Raw genomic sequence first — 15113 nt, forward strand, 5'->3', positions numbered from 1 at the left:
ACGGCTGTGTAACTCTGAGTGTACAAATGGAACCAAATGGACCCTTACCGGTCCATTTGGTTCCATTTGTACACTCTCAGAGTTATGGGGGTCCTTGAAATTAAAAAAGGTTTGAGAACCACTGTGCTCTACTAAATGGAACAGAGCCTTCATTAGTATCATTGGTAACACCTGTGAAGGAAGTAAGGAAGAGGCCCAATTTCTTTCCAATATAGCTGCTGTAAATATAGGCAATTTTTCTGGAGTTTCTTGGATATACTGTACATTATGCTGGCAAAGCAATTCTACCTTACTATGTATCACGATGTGCTTGCTTTTGTCTCTGAAAAGCACTTTGATCCCTAATGGGGCCACAGACCTCAGGTCACTTCTGTTGTGAACGCTACCGCGAATGCTACCCCTTAACTGTATCTTCACCGATCCTCTGCAGAAAATAAATTGTATCCCCTAAGTACAATTTGTTTATGGGTATCATCCTTGTGTAGGTCACTATATCAACTCATTCACTGCCATACTTATTTCTTGCTGTGTTTGCCCACTGCCAGCGATTCAGTGTTTTTTTTATAACTTAAAAAATGTCACAATTTTTTTTTCTCCATTATGATCGCAAGTCCAATTGTTTCTAAACACACCGGCGATACGTGCACGCCGCTCAGACAACAAACATTCCGATCGGGGCGGAGTCTCTCTTCTGCAGCCCAGTGTAAAAACACCATGTTTCGCCATGTGAACGGTACGGCTCACTTACTTTTTCAACTGTTTGTAGACACACAGGGTAGTTGTGTGAGTGGCCCAGAGAAGAAATCGGCGACATTCCATTTTGCAGTAGTATTAGTTTCTAAACGGCGTTTCTAAACAGCGTTCCACTGCGGGGAAAAACAAAGCCGAGAAAATGCCGCTTTAGAGGGGGACTTAAACAGGAAGCAGGCGGAAACGGAAATCTTCGATTGACGTCATTTCCGTAGCCGGTGGTGTTACAATGAAATGTGTCACTACGAGAGATGAAGGACGGTGAGATCTTTATAAAATCAAAGTATTTTCAAAATTACGTTTTTCACGTTCTTGGCAGAATTGGTAATTGGAAATAATTACGTTTTTTACGTTCTTGTTAGGGAATGAGTTAAAATAAGGGCAATAACTAGAATATAATGCTTTCTTTCTTTCTCTCCCTCAGTGGTTTCTTTCTCGTTCGTTCTTTGTCTCAAGTGTCATTTGCTCTCTCTCTCTCCAACAGCAATTTTGTTGGGGGTCTTTTTTTTTTTGAACCCCGGCGGTGACTCATCTCTCTCTAAAGCACAGCAGATCATTTGGAACGCTCCAGAAACCTTAAGCAGCCTCTGATTGGCTGGCTTGCTTGTCCGTGAAACCCTGCTGTTATGGGAGCTGCATGGTGCCTTATGCTTGCTAAAGGTGATTGATGGAGTTGGCATATTGCTGTGAATGTGTGAGTGTGGGTGTTTAATAACCCCCGGCACAACTAATGATGTTGAACACGTATACAGTATTATTACACTCCGGCGTAGCATCCATTGTAAAGTGTGCGTTTTATGCTGTTGTGTGTAAGTGGAATTTTGTCACATGTATTTGTCGGTACTTGTTCTGTATGTGTGTTCTTCATCTTTTAATCCATCAAGACCGGGAACGCATCCGTGTCATGTTAAGATTTCTTTGGGCTATTAAAAAAATAGCAGATATACAAGCTCATAGCGTGGCACCGAGTGCCGCGATATGAGCTTGTAGATCTGCTATTTTTTTTTAAATCTTGATTTTTGTTATGCAAATCTTTGAATACATTTTTTTTTAAAGCGAACATTTGTAAAAATATTTTGTCCAGGGACCTCCAGAAGCAAAGATTTGAGTTACAAATGTTCGCTTAAAAAAAATATATATATTCAAAGATTTGCACAAATCTTCATGATAAAAAAAAAAATCACACCCAGTGTGAAGTGGGCGGTGTCTTGCTAGCTAATCACAATACTGAATGGAGTCAACCAATCATGTACAAAAAATAAATACATTTATTGAAACACTCTTTATGAAAGTCATATATGGAAGCTCACTTAAAAGAATAATGTGTTTTTTTTAATACCCTTTCCACCCACAATGTGTGATTCACTTAAAAAAAACCATAAATGTGTTTTTTTTAAGTGCATAGTCCTATTTATAGGGCTATGCACATGTGTCATGTTTCACTAGCCAATCACAGTCCTGAATAGACTGTGATTGGCCAATCACGGTGCAGGGTTAGGGGGGTACACTGGTGGCCAATCACAGCGCAGGATTGGGGGGTGCAAATATCCAAACCTCACATATAGGGGCGGTTTCACCGCCCAAAAATAGCAGATATACAAGCTCATGAGCTTGTATGTCTGCTATTTTTTTGATAGCCAAAGAAATCTAAAAATGACACACAGATGCGTTCCCGGTCTTAATGGGTTAATAAACAGGTATCTGTATTGTGTGTGTGTGTGTGTGTGTACGTTGGCACCTATACTGTAGGTAACCGTGGGTGCTGTGTTTATGTACATTATTCCAATCTCCTCTGCCCTTAATGGTCATGCTTGTATTCTTTTCCTAATGGATATTGCAGACGATCACTCACTCGCTGCGATCGCAGCACGATGTTGTCAAACATTTAGGTGTCGCAGATACTCCGCAAGCAATACACCGTGACAAAAACATCACTCGACGGTGATGGATCATTCTTCCACCCCTGTTTGGGCTTTGAATACCAAGTCAATCGCGATGACTGGTGATATTTATTTGCGCACTTAACCCATTGAAGCCGGGAACGCATCTGTGTAATTTTTTATTTTAGCTATTAGCCATTATTTTATACTTTGGCTATTGAAAAATAGCAGATATACAAGCTCATAGCGCGGCACCGAGTGCCGCGCTATGAGCTTGTAGATCTGCTATTTTTTTGAAAAATCATGGAAATGTGTGCAAATCTTTGAATATATATCACATTTGTAACTCAAATATTTGTTTCTGGGGGGGTCCCTGGAACTACATATTTTGAGGTGGGGGTCCGCAACCAAATATATAATTTTTGGGGGTCCTTTTGAGAACCACTGATATATATTAACATAAGGTCTTCAGAAAACTAGGATTTAGAAGACGTTTGTAGATGTGTTCCCGGATTGAATGGGTTAAGGGGGGAAGGGGAAAGATAAATGACACTTTCACAGGGCAACTTATTGGATAGTATGTCTTTTCCAATGTTATTAGGACTTAATGCAGCCTGTCTGAAGGAAAGGGGGAAGGATGGAGGAAGAGAGAGAGAGAGAGAGAGAGAGTGGAGAGACGGATGATAGACGGAGAATGGCATAATGGAAAGGGCTTAGAAAACGGCGACGGAGAAGCGGCGTTGATGGCCTAGTGGTTAAGGCGCATATACCACATAGGCTCTAATGCAGCCTGACAGCGTGCCATGGGTTCGATTCCCGAGCCCGACGACCTTTGCTGTGTGTCACTCCCCGTCTCACTCCCCGTTTCCTGTCAATCTACACTGTACCATCCAAACAAAGGCATAACATACAGTTTGTATAGGAAAGGGGTGTGTGCTTGCTAATAGGAAGTCATTAGAAATGGCTCTTTCTTTTTCATGTCAAGTACCTTTAAATTTATATTTATTTGACCGTGGACGTCCATCATGATTATTTTGCAAATTTCCGATCTACAAGCTCACAACGCATGGCATAGAGACATGTTGTGAGCTTGTAGATCGGTTATTTTCAAATGATTAAAGTGGTTAAATAGATTTTTATGATATTTATTCATTTTGTTGGGGACCATTGGACCATAATGGAAACCCAAGTCCCCGTGCAGGATGTTTTTGACGTTATCCGTTTAGCCTTAATGTCTGACTGTACCACATGCTGTTAATTTTTTTGACTAATAAAGTATTCAATCAATCAATCAAAGAATCCCCTCAAGGACCCCTGGGGGTCCCCGGACCGGACTTTGAGAACCAATGCCGTATACTACAGTATTTAGTAGCCTAGTAAGAACAGGGTGTGGGAGAATCACCTTTTTTTTTAACTTTTCCCGCAATTCTAGCGTTGTACTTGTTATCATCATCCACTAGTTCTATCATCATCATCATCATCATCATCATCATCATCGCTGTATTTGTCATAAGCATGCCGCACGTTTCCACAGTATGTGGTACAGTTTTCTGAGATGAATGCATTCATACATCAACAGATAGACTGACAGACAGACAGACAGACAGACAGACAGACAGACAGACAGAGTGCAGAGAGTTGGTCTGTTTGTCTTCATCATCAGGTTTCCAGGGCAAGCCCTCTGGAAACCTCTCCATCTGAGATGGAGAAAGGTCAGTGGAGGCACTGTTACCTACATCCTCTTAATGTCTCCTCTGTGTAGCCATATTGTCTTTCTAAGGGGGGACTCCTCCTCCATTCAAAACCCTTTAATCCTAAACCCCCAAGACACCCCACACCGTCAATCTGAGCCCAGATCTGCAGACAAGCTTGGCGCCACTCGAACCCAGAGATATCCCCCCCGGTGCCCAGGTGAAACCCTAACACTGCTCCCCAAAGGGCCAGTACACTGACCCTGGCACAGTGACCACACATTAAAGAGAGCTGTGGCTAGCCTGAGGCCCGACTGCATGCATTATTCACACGGACAACTAGCTAAGACCGAGCTGCTGGACTTCTTATTACATTGAGCCAAGATATTTTGAGAGCAGATCATTAATTAATTAATGATAATAATTAATAGTGGTTTTCAGACATCCCACCCTGGAATAAAAAAATTCAGGGAGGTAAAAAAATATATGAATATATATATATTTTTTAAAATATATATTCCACATATATGTTTAACATATGTAGATAAACTGTATATATATAGAGCTAAATATGACACATATATTTCCTATAAATCCACATGTATGCACATATTAACCTGAATATGGCATATATTTGTCATACATTCTGCATATATTTGTCACATATTGGCATATATGTTCAAATATTTAGTAGGCAGGCTCTAGACCGGATCCGGCATTTGCGGGAGATTTATTACCACTCGCGGGTGTCCGGGAGCAGATGCTAATTTCCGGAAAACTCCCGCAACTTCCGGGAGAGGTGGGATGTCTGGGTTTTTATTCTGTATTGAGACTACAGTATTCTGTTTTGCAGGAGACAGTGTATCACATGTGCGAAGTGTTTGCATACATACACTTGTGTGTGTGTGTGTGTGTGTGTGTGTGTGTGTGTGTGTGTGTGTTTTATTGTGTGTTTACAGAACACATCTAAGCATCCGTGCTCTGTGAAGCTTGGCAGAGAGGCTTTTGGCTCTCTGATCACGTATGAAAGGAGGTGGGCTAATCCCCCGTGGCATGTTCTGACTAACGGATCTCGTGGAGAATACAATGTGGGGATTCTGACATGTTAATAATTTATTTAAGATGCGTTTCTTTGGTATTATGTATTTTTGAGACACTGTAGTGAAGAGGTACAGTAGAGGCTTAGATGACATGTAACAGTTCCTGAGGTGGGGCTCTTGACATGGACATTCTGTTAATAATATATTTGGTGTAGAGGGGGAAAAAAGGAGGGGGCCGAGTACAGACCCCTGTGGGACTCCGGTCAAGTATATAGGGTTTCAGTGGTTAAGCAGAACTGGCGCAAAAAATGCCCACTGCCCGGCCTGGGCCGCAGTGTGGAGGTCCAGGCACCCAACAAAAAAAAAAAAGCCCACTGCCCAAAATAATTGTATATATAGAAGGGAGTGGAGAAGACTTCCGCACACCCAGTCAGTCTCAAAGCAGGTGCGCGAACGATATAATATTATAGAAGGAGAGATGCCCGCACACTGCCATTTGCACGTTTCAAGAGAACATTTATTAAAGAACAACGTTTTGGTCGTGTCAAACCTGAAGAAACGTTGTTTCTATTAAAAAAAAACATGTCTCTCCTTCTTTGCTATATAGAAGGGAGACATGAAATATGTGTTAACTTACCACAAGAAAATAAACAGCATCTCATAATGAGCATGCAGAGCATGTCGCACCAAAATTTCAACGCTTGTACTTGTATGAGCGAGTGACAAATAAAGCCCTTTGAATCTTGAATCTCTGACACAGTAACGGATCACAGTAACAACAGATAACACAACAAAGACTTTGTTTTTGTGGCATTGTGGTGTAGCGACTCGAGAAGCCCTCAGAGATCTTTTGGTTTGGTTCAAGTCAACCTGCTGCTTGGCATGTCCTTTAGCTACCATTGTGTCCCTTAATAAGCTTCAAGGGGCCACTCGTCTGTCCCTGACAAGAGTCTGTTCGTCCACCAGGATGTTTACTGACGACTTGCCAACTTTAAACCTCTGTGTAAAGCTTCTGTTTGTCGGGTCTAATTGGTTGGAAATAAACTTGACTCCGAAATGAGATTGAAACCTTTTTGGTCAGTGCATTACCACATCCTATATCACTGCCACTGTACTGGGAGTCTGTGTAATTGTGATCCGTCTGTAAATCCATAGCCCTCTTAACCCACTAAGACCGGGGAAAGCCATTAACCATTATCTTATACTTTTGGCTATTAAAAAATAGCAGATATACAAGCTCATAGCGCGGCACCGAGTGCCGCGCTATGAGCTTGTAGATCTGCAATTTTTGTAAAATCGTGAAAATGTGTGCAAATCTTTCATTATATATTTTTCAAAGAGAACATTTCTAACTCAAATCTGTTTAACTCAAAACATTTTAAAGAAAGAAAAAACCTATGTTTCTATATCAGTGGTGCTCAAACTTCTTCATGTCAAGGACCCCTAAAATGATATGTATTTGGCCACGGACCCCCATCTCAAAATATGTTGTTCCAGGGACCCCCCAGAAGCAAAGATTTGAGTTACAAATGTTCGCTTTGAAACATATATATATATATATTCAAAAGATTTTCTCAAATTTTCACAAAAAAAATAATAGCAGATCTACAAGAGTGCCGCGCTACGAGCTTGTAGATCTGCTATTTTTGAATAGCCAAATAAATCTAAAAAAATGACACTCAGATGCTTCCCCGGTCTGAATGGGTTAAGGTGGCTATAAGTTACACTGCGATACTTCAAGGTCCATGCATTATTTTGTGAGTGTAAGCCAGACTGCGCCTTCCTTTTGTGTCCATACTTTACAGTATACGTCAGTCTGTCTCCGATGACACCATCTCCTTAATTGCTCCGAAAGCTCGGCCCCGCCCCTCGCAGAGCCACCATGTCTGCCAATTACAATCTTTTTTCCTTTTTTTTTCTCTCCAAGTGATGGACAATTGGATGAAACAGACCCGAAAGATGCATTGGAAAAAGATCGATGGAGTAGACGGACGTTTAATTAGATGGACAGACAGATAGACAGACAGACGGACCTACTTTTTTAAAGGAGTTCGCCCCAAAAAATTACTTATTTTCTAGCAATTACACACCCCATGAAGCCTTGAATTCATGGCGATTTTTTTTTTTTTGTCTTCAAGCCAATAATTTGATCACCGGCGGAAAGATGCTAATGTATCCGGTAGGAGACTCAAAGGAGACTCCTACCGGAAATTCACCCGGTCATCAAATTATTGTCATCAAAAAGTTATTTTTTGGGTGAACTATTCCTTTAAGGTGCTAAATAGGAACAATCACCAGCGATTTGGCGGCTTTAAAAAATATTTTTTTTTACAATCAGTTTTTCTCATATTTTTTGAGTCACCGTTCTCCCCCACCCCCAACAGATGTGAGAACTCTCTGCCACTGCTCACGCAACAGGTTCCCTGTCAAAGAATTGCCCACCTGCTGCGGGTAAAGATATGGTAGTGTCAGGAAAAAAAACCCACACGCCCAGTTGGGTCGCTCCCATGTGGCTCGTGTACAGAGACGTCAAAGAGAGAGGAGAGGAAGAGAGGGAGGAAAGGGGAGAGGAGGGTTCTGAGGGGAAAAGAGAAGAGCACAGCGGAGAGAGAGGGAGAGAGAGGGGCGGTTGAGAGGAGAAAATAATGGACAGATGGAGGGAGTGCTCAACAGGAGTTTTAGGTGGAAAAATAGGGCAAGAGATAGAAAGGAAAAAGTGAGGTGAGAAGAGAACTGTTTTGCTTGTAGATCTGCTATTTTTGAAAAATCTTCAAGATTTGCGCAAATCTTTGAATATATATATTCTTAAAGCGAACACTTGTAACTCAAATCCTTGCTTCTGGGGGGGTCCCTGGAACAAAACATTTTGAGATGGGGGTCCGCGACCAAATACGTATCTAAAAATGCTTTCTAAATCCTAACAGTACGTTACTATATCAGTGGTGCTCCAACTTTTCCTTGTCAAGGACCCCTCAAAACGATATGTATTTGGCCGTGGACCCCCATCTCAAAATAGCGAGTGCCGCGCTAAGAGCTTGTAGATCTGCTTTTTTTGAATGACACAGATGCGTTGCCGGTCTTAATCAGGCCCCCAGAGTTCCTGAGAAACATTGAAGCCGCCACCCCAGTGGCCAAAGCTGGAACTGCAGGCGGGGAGAAATACATGCACAAGCAAAAAATACTGAGATATTTATATATATATAAATATATATAATATAATATAAATATGTAGACATATTATACATAAATGCTTTTGCATTTACATATAAATATGCATCTCGAGTGTATTTAATGAATATCTCTTGTTCATAGCTCGACACACAGGACGCAAAAAGGACACTAGTGCGCATGCTCATAACTCTATGGTTGCTCGAAACGTCTCAAAAACGTCTCAATAATTCTACTTCCGGCAGGCTTCCGGGTGCTTCAAAACGCCACTGAGCACTTTCATTGAAATGAATAGCTGGGGGCGGGGCAATCCGCCCTCTAGTTATATTATACCTCTATGGTCTTAATGGATTATAATATCGTGTTTTGTCTTTTCTTATCACCACTCAGAGTGCATTTACAACGCGTCTCACATTCACACACTGATGGCGGGGAGGCAACCATGCAAAGGCACAGATGGGTTACGGGTTCAATGTCTTGCTCAAAGACACATTGACACAATACACAGGAGCCCTCTGGGACACTTTACCTCCTGAGCCACTGCAGAGGAGGAGAAGAAGAACAATCCATTAGGGCTGATTTGACGGAGAGATGGGCGGTGATGACAGGTCAGGAGAAAGACCTTTGACCTTTTGGACAGCACATGATCCTGTAAGCAGCAGAGCAGTGAAACTCTAGTCTACTCCAAACCAAGGGGCATCCGGCTTGTAAATTGAGGCTATATACAGTACAGTGGTGTAAAGTAACTAAGTACATTTACTTAAGTACTGTACTTAAGTAAATTTGTACTTTACTTGAGTATTTCCAATTTCCAATACTTTTACCTCTACTCCACTACATCTCAGAGGCAAATATTGTGCTTTTACTCCACTACAATTATTTGAAAACTTTAGTTACTAGTTACTTTGCAGATATAAATTATTACATTATAAAACATACATTAACCACTTTAGCCCTATTTTATACATAGGCTATTTGAAAAAAACTATCTACAAGCTCACAACGCGTCGCGAAGCGACGCGTTGTGAGCTTGTAGATCTGCTATTTTCAAACATTTTAGTACTTTTACTTTTGGTACTTTAAGTACATTTTGATACCAATACTTTTGTACTTTTACTCAAGTACATTTTGAATCCTGGACTTTTACTTGTAACAGAGTATTTCTATATTGCAGCATTGGTACTTTTACTTAAGTAAAGAATTCGAGTACTTTTTCCACCACTGGAAAAATAGGAAGTGTGACAGTTCATATGAATGGCCTGTAGTCTGTTTCACCCCTGCTGGTTGCAGAAGCAATTAGGCTCTATTCAACTTGATTTTATTACCTTAATAAACATGGTCATAAATACTATAATGCTTCCAGTCGCTAGTTTAAAGTCTCCTTTCAATCACCATGATATGCATTTTGGTAAATTATGGTCCCATTTATCTTCAAATTAATGATACAGTAAGGTATGTTTCTACTGGTTCTACCGAGTGAAGACCCGTCCTCGCTGCGGTTTCAGTCAATAGCATTAATTGCCGTTTGCATTTCGGACCCGATATCGACCGGATATAGAAAGATGGCGGATTTGAAAAACGCTGCAAAATAGGCTTCATTAACGGTCTGTTGAAACCAATGGTGTGACGCTGTCCATATTTCTTTACGGTCTTCGCTCCAAATCCTTCACCTCCTCTCCTCCAAACCCTTCACCTCCTCTCCTCCCCACTTCTCCAAAACATTCTCCTCTTCTCCTCCTCCCTCTGCTGCACCCCTTTGTTTCTTTCCCCCTAAACACACACACACACACACACACACACACACACACACACACACACACACACACACACACACACACACACACACACACACACACACACACACACACACACACACACACACATAGACCAGACTAATGATGGTGATGTCTATGGTTTCATCTAATTGCGCCTGCTGCTGTTTAGCTCTCCCCATCCATTTTTAATCCCTCCCTCCTCTCTGGTCCCCTCTCTCTCCTCCATCCAGCTCCTCTCCTCTCTTCCATCAAGCTCTCCTTCCTTCCTCTTCTCCACCACTGTTTTCCTTTCCTTACTGCTCCTATGCTACTCCTTTTCTCCTTCACTCTTATCACATCTGAGCACCCACATCTTCTTAAAAGCATTTTACCGTGCATAATGTTTCTATGGCAGTGTGAAGAAAAGACGCTTATTGACGGTTATTCCCATTGTCAGTGGGCACTATGTATTCAGTGGTGGAAAAAGTACTCAAATGTTTTACTTAAGTAAAAGTATCAATACTGCAATGTAGAAATACTCTGTTACAAGTAAAAGTCAGGAATTCAAAATTTACTTGAGTAAAAGTACAAAAGTATTGGTATCAAAATGTACTTAAAGTACCAAAAGTAAAAGTACTAAAATGTTTGAAAATAGCAGATCTACAAGCTCACAACGCGCCGCGATGCGACGCATTGTGAGCTTGTAGATCGGCTATTTTCAAATGGCCTAGGTATAAAATTGTGCTAAAGTGGTTAATGTATGTTTCATTATATCATAATTTATATCTGAAAAGTAACTAGTAACTAAAGTTTTCATATAATTGTTGTGGAGTAAAAGTACAATATTTGCCTCTGAGATGTAGTGGAAATACTCCAGTAAAGTAAAAATAACCTCAAAATTGTACTTAAGTAGAGTACTTGAGTAAATGTACTTTGTTACTGTACACCACTGCTCACACACACACACACACACCCCGACCCTCTTATTGACAGCTCGGCTAGCCTCCTAAAGAGCCACACTGTAAAAAAAAAGAAGAAGTAATAATTAGAGCTTGAGAGACCGAAAAGAAGAGGGGATAGAATTGTTCTTCTGCTCGTCCATCCCATAACGATTCAGTCACCGTGACAACCCCACTAGTCTGAGGGATGGTGTAATGACTGCTGCAGAGACAGTACCTCTCTAAATCATCTTCTCCGTCTCACGTCCAGTCACGTTGGCCATAAAGCTGCCTGAGCAATGATTGTTCCATTGAGACCTGAAGCCGATTCTACATGTCTTCTAAATCCCAACAGTTTTCTGAAAAACGTATGTTTCTATATCAGTGGTGCTCAATCTTTTTCATGTCAAGGACCCCCAGAATTATATGTATTTGGCCGCGGACCCCCATCAAAATATTTTGTTCCAGGGACCCCCAGAAGCAAAGATTTGAGTTAAAAATGTTCGCTTCAAAAATGTATATATTCAAAGATTTGCACACATTTTCACGATTTTTCAAAAATAGCAGATCTACAAGCTCGTAGCGCGGCACTCGCGCTATGAGCTTGTATATCTGCTATTTTTGAATAGCCCAAAGTGTAAAATAACGCTTTTTAGCTCAAATTTAAAAATGACACAGTTCCAGGTCTTAATGGGTTAAAATAAACAAGCAGAGCCCTCTGGGATTTGTAGTTTTGGTAAGCTGGGTGGAAGGTAGCTGAGTACTTGCATTATAATGTTGGTTTTGTGATTAAATTAAATATTGTTATGATTCTACTTTCTCGACTCTGTGCCGTCAGCCTGCCATGCAAGTATAAACGTTCTGTGAGGAATACTGGACTAGCCATGTGGCTGTGTTAATTAACCCATTAATGGGTTAATTTACTTGTTATACGTAACTGAGCCAGAAATATAGATTATACAGGAGCAAGAAAACAACACACTTAGCTAAAAAAAATAAGTAAGAAAATAAATACATGTCTAATGCTTTATTTGAATCCACAAATTAATATGAATTTACAGGGAAACAATTATAACGGGGTTAGACAATTCATGGACACCTAAGGGTTCATACAACACCTCCTCCACACAGCCAAGCTGCCTGTGACAGCTGAAACAGAGCAATATTTAGCAAGTTGTTTGGCTTTGTTTGTTTTTTTGTGTGCTTCAACTCCCTGCTCTGAATGATTTTTTCTTCTAATTATGCTAAGCACGTGGTAATGTGTATCAAATCAAATGAAATCAAATTATTTATAAATCACCTTTAAAACAACAGAAGCTGACCAAAGTGCTGTACAAGGTTGAGACAAACAAAGCATCAACAAGCGGCCATTGCGTGTAGCAATCCACCTTACACTATAAATAAAATGCTGTTGTGAGAATGAGACTTTTGTTAGGGGAAAAGCTGACAACAAGTTGGATCTGCTATTTGTTGTGTACTTTTTTTCCTTAATCCATTGAGACCTGGAACGCATCTGTGTCACTTTAGATGTCTTTGGCTATTCAAAAATAACAGATATACAAGCTCATAGCGCGGCACCGAGTGCCGCGCTATGAGCTTGTAGATCTGCTATTTTTGAAAAATCTTGAAACATTTTTTGTTTTTGTTTTTTCCCCAAAAAACGGTTAGGATTTAGAAAACATTTTTAAGAATCGCCTCAGGTCTTAATGGGTTAAAAAAAAAATCACCCATAATGATATGCCCAAATAGGGACACCAGGTTGAAAGTGGCTTATTCAGCTGTATTCCTTTCGTAATAGCTGTTGGAAAAAAAGGGTAGCCAGACAATCGGAGATCTCTGCCTTGATCTAAATTCAGTGAATGGTCTAAAACTGTGTGGAAACAATTTGGATAAAAAACAATAAAGGCATCACAGAACCAGTGGAAATACGTTCCTTCATAATAGGACGGTGTCCACGCGGCTGGCGTTAGGTTTGTTACGGCTGCTTTTTTCCGGCGCCCTTTTTAGCTGAATTTAGATTTCCCCAGACATATCAGCATAGGCGGAGAAATCCCATCGTCTGGCTTTCGCAAGACTAACTAAAGTGTTTGTCATTCACAAGCACACCTTCTCTCAACTCTTGTCCCACTTTCAACTTTTAAACAGTGGTAGAAAGTAACTAAATACATTTACTTAAGTACTGTACTTAAGTCCACTTTTTAGGTATTTGTACTTTATTTGAGTATTTCCAATTTCCAACACTTTTACTTCTACTCCACTACATCTCAGAGGCAAATATTACTCCACTACAATTATTTGAAAACTTTAGTTACTAGTTACTTTTCAGAGATAAATTATGATATTATGAAAGATACAATTAACCACTTCAGCCCTATTTTATACATAGACTATTAGAAAATAGCAGATAGCTTGTAGATCTGCTATTTTCAAACATTTTAGTACTTTTACTTTTGGTACTTTAAGTACATTTTGATACCAATACTTTTGTACTTTTACTCAAGTCAATGTTTAATTCCGGACTTTTACTTGTAACAGAGTATTTCTATATATTGCAGTATTGGTACATTTACTTTAGTAAAGAATTTGAGTACTTTTTCCACCACTGCTTGTATAACTCCCGTGTTGGTGCGTCATGGTGGGTTTATGTTATTGTCATTGCTTGTCAGCATGACAAATGGGGCACTTGTATTGGTGCGGCTGCTCTGATGAATGGGGCCTACGGACGGGACAAAAACATCAACTGATAGACAACAAGTTCGGTTCACCTCCTGAATTCAATATTACCTTACCTGACCTTTCGCCCTCCAGTGATGAATGATGCATGAAGGACTCCCCCTGGCTTTGTATAGTGCAGTCCTGAAGCCCTTTTTCGTTTACAAGGACCCCCAGTTTGACATGCATTAGGCCAGTGGTTTTCAACCCTTTTCATATCGAGTAACATTATTTATTTCGGCATTTGAGCCACGAACCACCGTTTGATGAGATTTAGCCTCTCAGGCCCAAGAGAATATTTTGTTGTCGTTGGATACGATTTTGTCCTCAATTCCATGCTGTATTATTGTGGTTAACATAGGAGAGATAACAGGCAAACGTTGATCAAAATAACAATTCTTTAATTGAAGTAATTCAGAATAATTTAACGCTTGAGAGCATAAAATGCAACAAAATGAAACCATTTGGTTTCATTTTCACGCTCTCAAGAGTTAAAGATCTAATATGGGTCCATTTGGTTATCAACTCTTCCATCATTTAGCCGGGGACCACCTTGAACCTCCTCAAGGACCACTGGTTGAGAACCACTGCATTAGGCCCACGGGCCACCATTAGATAAAACATTTATTTGTGTTATTTTTGTACAATCGACGCTCTAGAATCCTCAGTGTTGGTTGAACTCTGAGAGCGTACAAATGGAACCTTTGGTTCCATTTGTACGCTCTCAGAGTTACAGACCCGGCAAGGGTCCATAATAAGCTAAGGCTTCAGCCTACACCTTGTTTAGTGTATGTTTTCAATGATAACAAATGAAGGCTTTGTATTAATTTGATGACTTTTGATTACCCAAATAAAACTACTACTACTACTACTACTACTACCCGGTAAGGGTCCATTTGGTTCCTAAGCTGCAGTAGAAGAGTAAAGCTAGGAGATCTCTACAAACAATATGTAGCGCTAATGCGAAACCCTCCTCTCTCTCACACACACACACACACACACACACACACACACTGCAATTCATGTGCGTGCACATGTGTTCCCATTGTTCCTGAATAATTTTCTTCTCCTCCCTAATTGGTTTTTGCTTTCTTCAAGGAGCACTACTGTCTGGAAAGAAAATAAATGCCAACAGGTCTTAATTACAGCACTCTCTCTCTTTCTCTCTCTCTCTCTCTCT

The 15113-nt window shown here is 40.5% G+C and overlaps 1 protein-coding gene across 1 annotated transcript in view; it reads left to right on the forward strand.

The window, feature by feature from the left end:
- kcnh2b (potassium voltage-gated channel, subfamily H (eag-related), member 2b) overlaps positions 1-15113 on the forward strand; it is a gene marked incomplete at its 5' end in the record, with an annotated part of 298481 nt that overhangs the window by 69442 nt on the left and 213926 nt on the right. The gene's annotated exons all lie outside the window — the stretch shown is intronic.

The sequence above is a fragment of the Gymnoscopelus braueri genome (genome assembly GCF_963280865.1).
Source record: "Gymnoscopelus braueri genome assembly, chromosome: 21".
NCBI classification, from domain to species: domain Eukaryota; kingdom Metazoa; phylum Chordata; class Actinopteri; order Myctophiformes; family Myctophidae; genus Gymnoscopelus; species Gymnoscopelus braueri.